The sequence below is a fragment of the Eublepharis macularius genome, chromosome 3 (assembly GCF_028583425.1).
Source record: "Eublepharis macularius isolate TG4126 chromosome 3, MPM_Emac_v1.0, whole genome shotgun sequence".
In the NCBI taxonomy this organism is placed as follows: domain Eukaryota; kingdom Metazoa; phylum Chordata; class Lepidosauria; order Squamata; family Eublepharidae; genus Eublepharis; species Eublepharis macularius.
The window spans coordinates 114,555,545-114,567,797 of NC_072792.1; the positions used below are offsets into that span (position 1 = coordinate 114,555,545).

At 42.4% G+C, this 12,253-nt stretch overlaps 1 protein-coding gene across 1 annotated transcript in view; it reads left to right on the forward strand.

Annotated features, from left to right (window-relative positions):
• The window catches only part of SAMSN1 (SAM domain, SH3 domain and nuclear localization signals 1), a 131,746-nt gene that overhangs the window by 16,599 nt on the left and 102,894 nt on the right, over positions 1-12,253 (forward strand). The window lies entirely within an intron of this gene.

The window sequence follows — 12,253 nt, forward strand, 5'->3', positions numbered from 1 at the left end:
AACTGTGCATAACACATTCTGGCCGCCGTAATCATATAAAATACCATAACTCTGTCCATTTTATCAAAGTCTTCTAGGTTCATACATAATAACAACAATTCCGGGGTTTTAATTACATTCCTTTGTAAAATATCCGACATAACCTTTACTATATCCCCCCAGAACTGTTTTGCCTTGTCACAAGATCACCACATATGATAAAATGAACCTTCATGTTGTTTACATTTCCAACATTTATCAGACATCTGACTATTACCATTGGCCAACTTCTTCGGTGTTAAATACCATCTATACATCATTTTATAAACATTTTCTCGCACCGTGGTACATGCTGAAATTTTAACTGTATTTTTCCATAACTTTTCCCAAGCTTCCATTGAAATTTCCCTATTACAGTTTATTGCCCATTTAACCATCTGAACTTTAACAACCTCCTCCTCTGTGAACCATTTCAATAATATCTTGTATATTTTAGAAATCATTTTCTTCCCCCCCTGAAGCAAGCAGTTCTCAATCTCAGATTTTTGTAGCCTAAAACCATTTTTCCTTTTGTCCTTCTCATACAAATCTTTTATCTGCATATGTTGAAACCATCCATATTGGAATGGCAATTCGTCATTGTCTTTAAGCAAATAATTGTTCTGTTTTATCTCAAGAATTTCTTTGTATGTCAGCCACTCTTCCCCTGCATATTCTGTTCTTGGATTTACTACTTCAGCAGGAATAATCCACATTGGTATAGTCTCTTCCATATATTTCTTGTATTTGGTCCATACAGCAAACAAGCTTCTTCTTACATAATGATGTAAAAACATAGAGTCTGCTTTTACTTTGTCATACCATAGATATGCATGCCATTCAAATAGTTTATTATATCCTTCCAATGCTAACAGCTTCAAATGCTTCAATGTCAACCATTCCTTTATCCAGTCCAAACATACCGCTTCATGATATAATTTAAAGTTTGGTAATTGTAAACCTCCTCTTTCTTTTGCATCATACAGTACCTTAATTTTAACTCTGGGTTTCTTTCCAGCCCAAACAAAGTTTAAAATCATTCTCTGCCACTTTTCAAATTGTTTACTATCTTTAACAATAGGTATTGTCTGTAGTAGAAACATCATTCTTGGAAGAACATTCATCTTAATTACTGCAATACGACCTAACCATGACAAATTCATTTTGTTCCATTTAATCATGTCTTTATCTATTTGTTGCCATAGCTTGTCATAATTATTCTTATATAAATCGATATTTTTCGCTGTCACTTCCACTCCTAAATATTTAACTTTGTTCACTACTTCACATTCTACCTTGTCCATCAACTCCTTTTGCTGTTGTTTAGTCATATTTTTACACAATATTTTGGACTTCACCTTATTTATAACAAATCCAGCTAAATCTCCAAAGTCTTTCATTTTCTTCATCAATTTAGGCATGCACTCTACTGGATCCTCCACTATCACCATTATATCGTCGGCAAAAGCTCTGACTTTATATGCAAATCCTTTTGTCCTCAGTCCTCTTATTGAATTGTCTTCTCTTATTTGCCTAAGTAAAATCTCCAATACCATTACAAACAGAAGTGGGGAAAGCGGACACCCTTGTCTTGTTCCTTTTCTTATTTCCAACTTTTTTGTTACATCTGAATTAACAATTATATTTGCAGATTGATTTTTATATATTGCTTTTATTGCTTGTATAAATTTCTCTCCCAACTGCATCTTCTCCATTGTTGCAAACATAAACTCCCAGAACAAATTGTCAAAAGCTTTCTGAGCTTAGGGAACCTTCTTTAAAGTGTATTCCATCACAGTAACTAACGAAATGACTACAGTATAGTCATAGGAGAAGTAGTATCCTTAGGTTTATGGTTGCTGATCACACCCACTCAATCACACGACATATTGTGGGTATTCAGGTTTTTTTCCTCATTTTACTTTCCCCTCTTATCATTGCACAAATTCAGGGAACTTCCAAAGTTCCAAATGGAAATTTGACCAACAACTTGAATAAAAAATCACAAACTTCAGTAAACACCACAGATTTCAGTTATATGGTCTTAGGATGTTTATACAACTAACACTGAAAAAACCATTTGAGTAGCATTTGAGTAGCATAACCAAATCTATGCAGAAAATAGTAAGACAGCAGAATCTTACAAGAACAACAGGAACCATTTTAAAGAAAATATAATTTCTATTGAAGGGGCTGGAGCTTGTTTTAGTGCTTGCAATAGTTATGCTATGTATGCTTATCTTACTAGTTTATGGCCATTTCCACAAGTCATAAGAGGTGCAAGTCACACTTGAAAATGCATAGGGTTACCCAACGCATAGGGTATTTTTTGCCAGCCATATGCATCTTGGTTTTTCACCAGATATTCCACAGATTTACCAGTATCTCATTTGCTCAGTTTTGTTGTTGTTGCGTGTTCCTGGTGCTTTTAAAAAGCATTTTCAGGCATATGAACATCTAAACATTTCAGAAGAAACCTTCCACACCTCTCTGAATCTCTACCCAGTTCTTCCCCTGAAGCTCTTGCCCCTCCTTCTTTGCATTTTTGTCTAGCTGCAGAAGCCTGATTGAGATTTTTTTTTATCTATGCTGACATACATTTCTGTATGTTTGGAGGTTTTACAGCAAACTCACAACCACAGGTAAGAGCTTGTGGGTATTGCATGCCAAAGATGAGTTGCTGGCATGACTCGAGAAAACACAGACCTAAAGCAAGCAAAAGGCAAAAACAACAGGCTATGTGGAAATGGCCTATGTATTGGTCCACTTTGCAGATTCCACATAGAGCTCTGATTCAAAGTAGCACATTCTCAAAAAGCCACTTCTGGAAACACTTTTAGAAGATGATTTGGTAATCAATTCCATAGTTCCAACAAGGAGTTCCACTGGAGGTCAGCAAGCCATGCAACATTTCAAGACTCCTGGGGAATCAAGAGGGAAGGAGCATTGTTTGTCTGCCCTCAATAGACATGAGGGGAAAGGCAGGTGGGGAACAATGAAGACATAAGGAGGGTGAATTGGCCAGGATGGTAGAGGAGGTTGAGGCTGAAACCTCCCCCTCACTATAGAATGAGCCCTACAATTCCAGCATAGTAGCCACTTCTTGCATTGCCTGGTGAAAGTCAGTTAGTTGTACCACATCTGGAGATGTCTTGTGGTGGTCTGTAATATATGCAAAATTCTATGTGTATAAACTTGTAGAACTAATGTGGTGGAGTGGTTACAATATTGGACTAGGATTTTGAAGACTAGGCTTCAAATCTCCACCCTGACATGGAGCTACCAGGAAACCTGGCTGCCCTAATTTCATGGCCCCTCAAATTCTGCTCCTGGAAATCATTGACAATCACCACTCCCCACTTTAAGTGGAAAAGCATATAAACATCTAGGCCTTTGTAAAATAAAGAGGTACAAAACATTAAGTAACTAAAAGACTACAGTAATCTGAAATGTGATGGCATCATTTACTTTATTTACAATCAACCCCAAAAATTTGGTTTAAAATGTTTTGCTTCATATGGTGGCCAATCCCCTGCCCTACCTTATGTTCAATGTTACAGAATCCATTCTTTATATTAAAGACCATTTGAGAATTAAAAAGATAAAAATCACAGACTACATTAGTCTCCAAAGCATTAAAATTCATTCATGAATCCTACTTAACTAAATTATGTGCTTGTAATGTTACCAGCCTAGGTCGTTCACTCTGTTTGGTATTTTCTACAACTAGTGCAGAGGTCAGGTTTTCAAGGACAAAGAGATAATCAGGTCAGCCTTCAAGCTGCTATAATTTTTCTGATGCATGAAGAGAGGAAATAGATTTGGGTGGTACTATATCTCCTGAAATGGTCTCTTCCTTCATGTTTAACAATAAATATTCTAGCAAAAGGAAGCTCATATATTATTCTACATATGAATTCTCCTTTTATTAATCACACAGATTTTAACAGAGAGTAGGAAAGGAATTAATGCTTAAATTATCAAGGTAGTCTGATCTGCTTTTAAAGGTGTATATGATATTTAAATGGGAGTTTAACAAATATACTGATAATTGGATGTACTCCATTTTTATGACTATAAAACACAGAATGTGCATTTCCAAAACTGTATTATTAATATATTGCTAAGTGGCTTATGATCTTGTACTCAGTGAGAAAGGCGGAAAATGGGGTTATACTGGATCCAGCGCTACTACTAGAAAAACGAGTTAAAGCAGTTGCAAAAAATGCTTACTACAATCTCACTCTAGCCTGGAAAATGGCTTCTTATCTCAACACGGCTGACCTAGCCACCTGGATCCATGCTATGGTAACATCAAAACTTGACTATTGTAATGCATTATACATTGGTCTCCCATCTATGTTAACTAGGAGGCTCCAATTGGTGCAAACTGCTGCAGCTCGACTATTTTCAGGAGCAAGCAGGAGCTTGAACATCACTCCCATCCTACAGTCACTCCATTTGCTACCTATCAGTTACCGTGCTCAGTTCAAGGTACTGGTTATTACTTACAAAGCCCTTCATGGCCTTGGTCCAGCATACCTATGGAACCGCCTCTCTCCCTATGTCCCTCCATGGCAGCTTCGCTCATCTGAACAGGGTCTCTTGCAGGTGCCAGCCTGTACATGGGCAAAATCAACAGCAGCCCGTACACAAGCTTTCTCTGTGGTGGCCCCTACCCTATGGAATGGCCTGCCTGAGGTGGTCAGGAGAGCCCCCACCCTCCTGGCTTTCCGCAAACAATGCAAAACTGAATTATTCAAAAAGGCCTTTTTCTCAGCTAAGAGGGCGGTATTGTAGGAAAGGGATCCCAGATGATTCGCTAATGAGTTAGAAACCATAGATTTCACCATTATGTTGCCTTACATATTATCTGTTGCTTTAAATATGCACTCCTATATACTACCTGTGCTTTATATGTAAGTCATAGAACTGATTATATTCTGTTCCAGCAATTCCTCAACCCCATACTGGATCCTTGCTAATACTATATGTTTGTAAACCTATATTCTTTTACCCCATGGCATTGTTTATGGAAATGTTCTTGATACTGTATAGAAATGCCTGCCCTTGTCCTTGCCACTGATTGTACTAATCTCACACTGTGCAATCCACCTTGAGTCTCAGTGAGAAAGGCGGAATATAAATAATAAATGAATAAATAAATAAATATTTGCTGTAAATCACTCGATTGTCTTTTGGGCTAGGTCTCTACATCTGCATTGCTACTGCTGTTATCAGATGTATGAGACTGAGATATTTTAATCCTTCAGGTTAGATAATCATTTTTTAAGTTTAATCACCAGTCAACCCACACTCAAATTTAAGAAAAACTTTATGAAAGTACAACTCAAAATAATTTAAATAATAAAATAAAGCCTAGATACTATGGAAACATAGAGTCCGGTGTCCAGGAAACTTCTCCAAATAGTCTCTGTTGGAATGAAATGATGTGTTTTAGGCACTAGCCCTAATCATGTTTAATAGCCCTGGAGATGTTCCTTCTAGACTGTGCCCATGAACACCTTTTATGATCTAACCCTTTAGAAGGACTTATAAAAAATTAGCTATAAGGCCACCTTATAAATTCTCAAGGGCTCTATAATCTTTCATTGTTAGCTGCCTGTCCATCCAGTTTGCTCAACCCACCTTGACATCAAATTGCCTTAGATTTGCATAAATTTATGCAGCGACCAGAATAACAAAATTAAATGCTAAGTCATGTGTATATTAATATATACTCTGAGTGTTTTTTCTTTAGAATATTTATTGTTAGCTCCAGAAAGACAGAGGACATTTCAAAATATATGGTACTTATGAATTTTTTTTCTTATCCATGCATCACAGGGGAAAAATGTAAACGGACCATATAATAAGGCAGGATAAAATATTATACTTGTAGTAGTTAGCATGCATTTTTAAAGTGTTGTAAAAACTGTATGGATATTTAATTTAAATGGAGATGAGTCATTATGTGTTAAAGTTTCTGTTAACACTTTAGAGAAAGCAAATCAAAAAGCAATAGTTTGGATTGTATGTTTGTTTAGATGAACATGATAATGTTGCTTTTGATACAAAGCTCAATGTATTTATTTATTTACACCCTTCTTTCCTCCCCTATGTGGCCCTAATGCAGTTTATAAATATCTTTCTACCTATTACTTGTTAACCTCATAACAACAAACCTGTGACATAGGTTAGGTAAAGGAGTGACTAGCCTCATGCTTCCATATCAAAGTGGGTATTTAAGCTTCAGACTCCCACATCCTAGACTAACTACTATATGACACAGGCGCTAAATCTGTATCTCAGAAATCAAGAGCATTTAGCTTAATCTTAATCTGATATAATTAGTAAGGTTTAACAACAAATTTTAATCATGATCCTTTGCCTCCACTGTAATAGAATGCCTAACATAATTATGGGCTATTCCCCCCCCCCCAGTCTGAATAAAGAGGCAGACACAAGGCTTGGGTAATAAAAGGCCACTTTTTATTTTGGCAACAACATGAAGTGCAACAACTAAAAACCTGGCAAGGGCCTAACCAGTGGTACAGGTCAAGCCCTGGGGCCACTCCCCTGGACCCCGCCTTGACCGGTCTGGGTGAGACCCACTGCCCCGGATGCAAGCCATCCAAATGCATGGCTGGGATCTGGCCAGCCTGGAAGATGGTTTCCCCCTTAACTAGGGTAACCCATGGCTGCAGCTATCGAGGCTGCCCCAATCCGGAAGGAATGGGTGCCAAATTTAACATTCTGCAGACCCAGTCATGTCAGAGCCCGTCCAGCGACTGTCCATACTAGTACTTAGTCAAGGGGGGCTCCATCAATGTGACAAAACAATAACCCCCTGTCATCCCCCTGAAGTGCAATATACTGCTTCAGCACCGAAACCGGGCACAATTCTTTGTCTACACAAGGACCCAGCTGGATAACATACCCCAGCTGTAACTGATCCATCCTAGAATGTCTAATCTTTAAAGTAACATTATCACCCACAAACTTTTATGCCCAAGACCAGCAAGGCCCTACCTGACTCATCCTTAAAAGAATGGGCCACCAATTCACTTATTCTAAGTGCGCCCCAAAAGACTGTCAGCACAGCTGCATGAACTAGAGCCACCTTGTAACCAGAGCAGCACACTGAAACCCCATACCAACCAAGGCCACTGAGGGTGGCTGGAGTCATAGGCTCCCTATCATTCCTTGGTCGGGCTGCCTCGGGACCAACCCTCTAACATCTTCAAGGCAGAAATCCCCAGTGGTATCCGCAAACCCATGGGCTTTGCTGGTAAATGCATTGCTAATGCCACCTGCTGGCACCTAATTGACTTTACCACTAAGCCCCTAGCCCTTCGTTGAACACTACTGCGTAAGGTGATATCCCACCCTGGGACGTGCTTGGGCATGAACACAATGTGGCACACCAGAAGTGCACAGTGTGCTTGGCAAGGTCCCATCCCCAGAGGCCCTACTCCACCTGATCTGATGGCTACTGCTTGGCACACCAGTGCCCTCGAAAGAACACCCCAAATCCAAGAGCCGAAGGCATCAGAGTGCACCTGCAACTCTGCTTCCAGCAAAAGATCATCCCTCCAAAAGGAGATGCCATAAAAATTCATCTCAAACCATAATGTCCCCCCTAATCCCAGCACTATCTTGAGCCTGTGATGGGGAAGCCATAATTTGCCCATGGTGTCACAGAGACGCCTTAAGAAAGCCCGTCCAGGAGCCACCACTCTACAAGCGAAGTTTACGTGGCCTACAAGCCACTGTAACTCAATCAGAGATACTCTATGCCACTCTTTAAATGAGGCAAGCTGCACCCTGAAATCGGCTAGCTTTTCCAGCGGCAGCCTGGAGGTTTTATGGACCGTGTCCAGCTTGGCAGAGCCCTCCATCTTTTCATGGGTCAAGGGGACCCCCAGTTGTGCTGCTAGATTAATGAAACCCTCCAAGAGCCGTTCGCATTGTCTGGATCTAGAAGGCCCCACGAAAATGAAAAAACATCTAGATGATGAACAGTGTCCCAACAGAGCAGCCAGTGACACAATGCCCATTCAAGGAAGGAGCTGAAGCACTAAACGACCACACAGGAAATAGAGCACCCCATGGGTAATGCTCCGCTCCTGTAGAAACGGCCTACAAAAGAGAAAGCCAACAGCTCAAAGTCCTCTGGATGAACTGGGAGAAGGTGAAATGCTGACTTAATGTCGCATTTTTGCCAACTCGGCACCCTGTCCACAACACCTGACAATCTTGACTGCCTGATCAAAGGACATGTACCTCCCTGAGTAAATGTGCTCAGAGATAGCATCATTAACAGATCCCCCACTGGGGTAAGAAAGGTGGTGTATCAGCTGGAACTCACCTGCTGCCTTTTTCGGTACCACACCCAAGGGGGAGACCTGCAAATGAGGGCCAGTGGGGCCGGAAAGGGGCCCAACACCCGACCCTCAGCACACTCCTTAGCAATTTTATCCCTAATGTTCCCTTCCATACCAGCCACTGAACGTAGATTGGCTACTATGAAAGGTGTCCTGGAGCCCTGGAAAGGGAGCCTAAAACCTAACTTAAACCCATTAAACATGAACAAGGCCTCTTTGCGCTTAGAGTAACCATCCAAGAGGAGCTTAAGTTCCTTTGGTTTTATCAGGCTGGGACCCTTTACCAGCTTGCTGCTGAGAGCTACCTCTGGCCCCACCTCACCCCACTTGCCCCCGCCTCTACAGCACCTAGGGCAGAAGTTAAAGGAGTGGGAGCCCCCACACATTGGGCATTCATGCTTGAACCTGCATGGTTTTCTTGTGCACGTTCCTTGATATGCAAAGTCACAGCACAACAGCCATGCCTGAACTGGCTGACTCTGACAGCAGCCATTTAGTCCAGCGCTCCTCTGCTACTCCCAGTACCCACGGGTACTGGGAGTAGCAGAGGAGCGCTGGACTAAATGGCTGCTGTCAGAGTGGTCTGCAAGATTAAACTTTGCAGGGACCATCACCTGCAGCCAAAACTGCTAGAGAATCTTATTCCACGGCAACACAGGGTTCATTGCAGCCCTCACACGGAATTCTTCATCATACTGCATCCATGCAGCACCGACGAAGCCTGTGTACCCTTTATATATTATGTCACAGTACTGAAAAAGAGATGCAGCCCTCCATGGCTACACCCTAACAATTACTCCTGCATAAATCAGGAACCCAGGGAGCCAACTGGCCCAGGTACGATTGACCCGGCGCCATTTCAGCCGCTTCTTGTCCCTATCATCGAGGTCCTCTTTGTCTTTCTTCTTCAGTTCCCTGTAGAGAAGGGAGAAGATGTTGACAAACTCTCCTTTCAAAATCTTGTCCCTAGTAGCTTGAGTAAGATGATCACCCAAGGGTAGGGCAGTGTCCCCAAATGGAAGGGCCCGATAAGGAACCAAGCCATAAGGGGTCATTCCTGAAAAGGGGAAACCCCAAGGGGAAGAGTAACCAGTCCAAGTGAAAGAAGGGCCAGGCAATGACTGGCCATCAACACCTTGCCAAGAGGTGGTACATGTCTGTGTAAATGCACCCAGGTCAGCTATGGCAGACTGTCCACCCCATAACTGATTGTTCCGAACAGGCCCACCCCACAAGTGCTTTGACTTTGCATGATGTTCTGCTGCATACAAGACGGATGTGTCATAGCTGAGGGCATTGGGGCAGTGGCCTGACCCCAGGGCCATCCACCATCCTGTTGACACAAAAGAGACTTACCATCCACCACCGGGTCCATGACCACAGCCACCGGTTCAGTATCAGCCATCCAGCCAGGATTGACTCCAGAAGGCTCAGCACTGCAAGACATACCCTCTGTGGTTTGGCTTCTTGTTGCATCTGCACATGCTGATGTAGAAGGCCCCTCAAGGGCAGAAAGTCTATTATGCACTTCAGCTTGAAAAGCAGCCGCCGATGCAACCTAAGAGACCTACTGCACTTCGCACCCCCTGTCCCTCCTACACCTCTAGCTTGCTCAAGGGCCGCTATATGGCTCAAAATGGCCTGACGACCAGAGGCTTCATCCTCATCTGAAGATGACAAAGTAGGAGGGGGCCTCTCAGGAGGGGGCTTCTCGGCCGGTTTCTTCCCCTTAGAAGGGCCAGACCCTTTTTTGGATGGCAAGGTTATGTGTTTATTCTGTTTTAATAATAATACTAAGAACAATTGTTGTTGTTGTTGTTATTGGTAATGTCACCTGATCAGATGAATAAAGCCTCCCGAACAGGTCTCTGGGGCTAAAATGCAGATTTGTCAGTCCCTAAAATAGGTGCCAAATGCTTTTCTGCTTGTATTTAAAATGGCCACCACTTACGCTTGCCAGGAAGAGGACAAGCACTCTAAAATGGCCACCAACTATTTTAAGCAGTGAGGCAACAAGCACCCTAAAATGGCCACCCTCTCCTTGAGGAGATTGAAAAGATAAACTGGCAAACACCCTACCCCACAGTACAGAAGGGGGGGCAGCAGTAATCACCAGCCAAATAATTAAATTTAATGGGAGGGAGGTGAGCTAAATATACCCCTACAATCCTGCTATGCTTCCACAGCACCCAAACCCCTTATACCAAGAACTGAAAGAGGGGGTGTAAAGGAAATATCCTCCCAAACCCCGGGCCCAAGTGGCAGAAGGCACCCATGCTCCCCTTCCCGGGAAGAAACACACACACCCATTCCAATGGGGGATGAGTGGCAAAAAAAGGCCCACTGGCGTGCAGCCAGTAAAAGGCTGGAGCAGCCCCAAAAATGGCAAAAAAAAGAAGAAAAAACACTGGTTAGACAGGAGGGCATGTGCAGCCTAAGGAAAGGAGCCAGATGCTCTGACATCTCCACTCCCCGCTGTGCCTTCTTGTCACCTCTCAGCTGTTCGGGCCACTGCCTCTGTACAAACAGTTCGGCTCTGCTCCACTCTGCCCTGCACTGACCGCGCCACACCAAAGGGCATGCCAGCAGTATCTTACACAAAAATAACACATCTCACTTCACATTAAAGAATCACAAAAACACAATACCTGTCAAAAACACTATTTCTTGAACAGCTTTAGGTTGCACAGCAGGGAGGCACACCAAAGGGCATTCCAGCAGTATCTTACAAAAAAATAACACACACAGTGGCAGGTCAGTTAAAGAAATAAAGTGTTTTTGACAGGAATTGTGTTTTTGTGATTCTTTAATGTGAAGTGAGATGCGTTATTTTTGTGTAGGGGAATGCTGGAATGCCCTTTGGTGTGCCCCCCTGCTGTGTAACCTATAGCTGTTAAAGAAATAAAGTGTTTTTGACAGGAATTGTGTTTTTGTGATTCTCTGATGTTAAGTGAGTTGTGTTATTTTTCTGTGTGGGGGACTGCTGGTGTTATGTGTCACAATGCTTTGCCTACTTGTACTTTGAAAGTGAGAAAATATTTTTTTAAAAACTTTATTCAGTGTGTGTTTTATTCTTTGTTGTGCAGTTGGTTCCCATCATAGGGAACAATGGGGCTGGCTGGCCAGCCATCTCTGTAGGTGGTGGGGGAATTTGGAGGAGGGTGTCTGTGGTTCAGGTGCTCTTTCTGAAACTTGGGGGGTAGTTAGAGGAGAGTTAGGAGAAGGTCTCCACCAAGTTTGGTGTGATTTGGACAGAAAATGCCCCCCCAGACTCCCGGAAAGTCGGGAGAAGGTTTTCTCATTGAAAACAATGGCCGAATCGTTTCGGCAATCTCTGTTTCAGTATTACCGAAATTTTTCGGTATTCAGAAAAAGTTTCAGTAATACTGAAAAAATCCGAAACGGCCCTGATTTGGTATTTTTAACCTAATCAGAATACCGAATTGCACACCCCTAGTGCTGATACGTGGGCAGGGCTGTACTGTTAAGGCACTTAGCCCTGCCCCCTTCCCACGTGAACACTGCCACTTCTCCTCCATGGCAGCAAATGTGGCCCCCAGCCTCAAGCCTTTGGCTGCCGGCCAGGTGGGGGCCGAATTGCCCTAGATAGTGGAGAGGATACTGTGGATTCAGTGCACCAACAAATGATCCATGCAACCTCTCCTATTTATTTATATGCATTTTTCCAGGAATGGTGCTCTCTGTTTTACTTCCAGTCAGCTTACTTTATAGCCCAGCTAAATAAAAATGTTAGGAATGAAACTGATTGGAGCCTATTGATATCAAATGAACTAAACACACTTAAACAAAATTTGGTGATTTAGTTCTGTTGTGGACAAGGTTGCTAC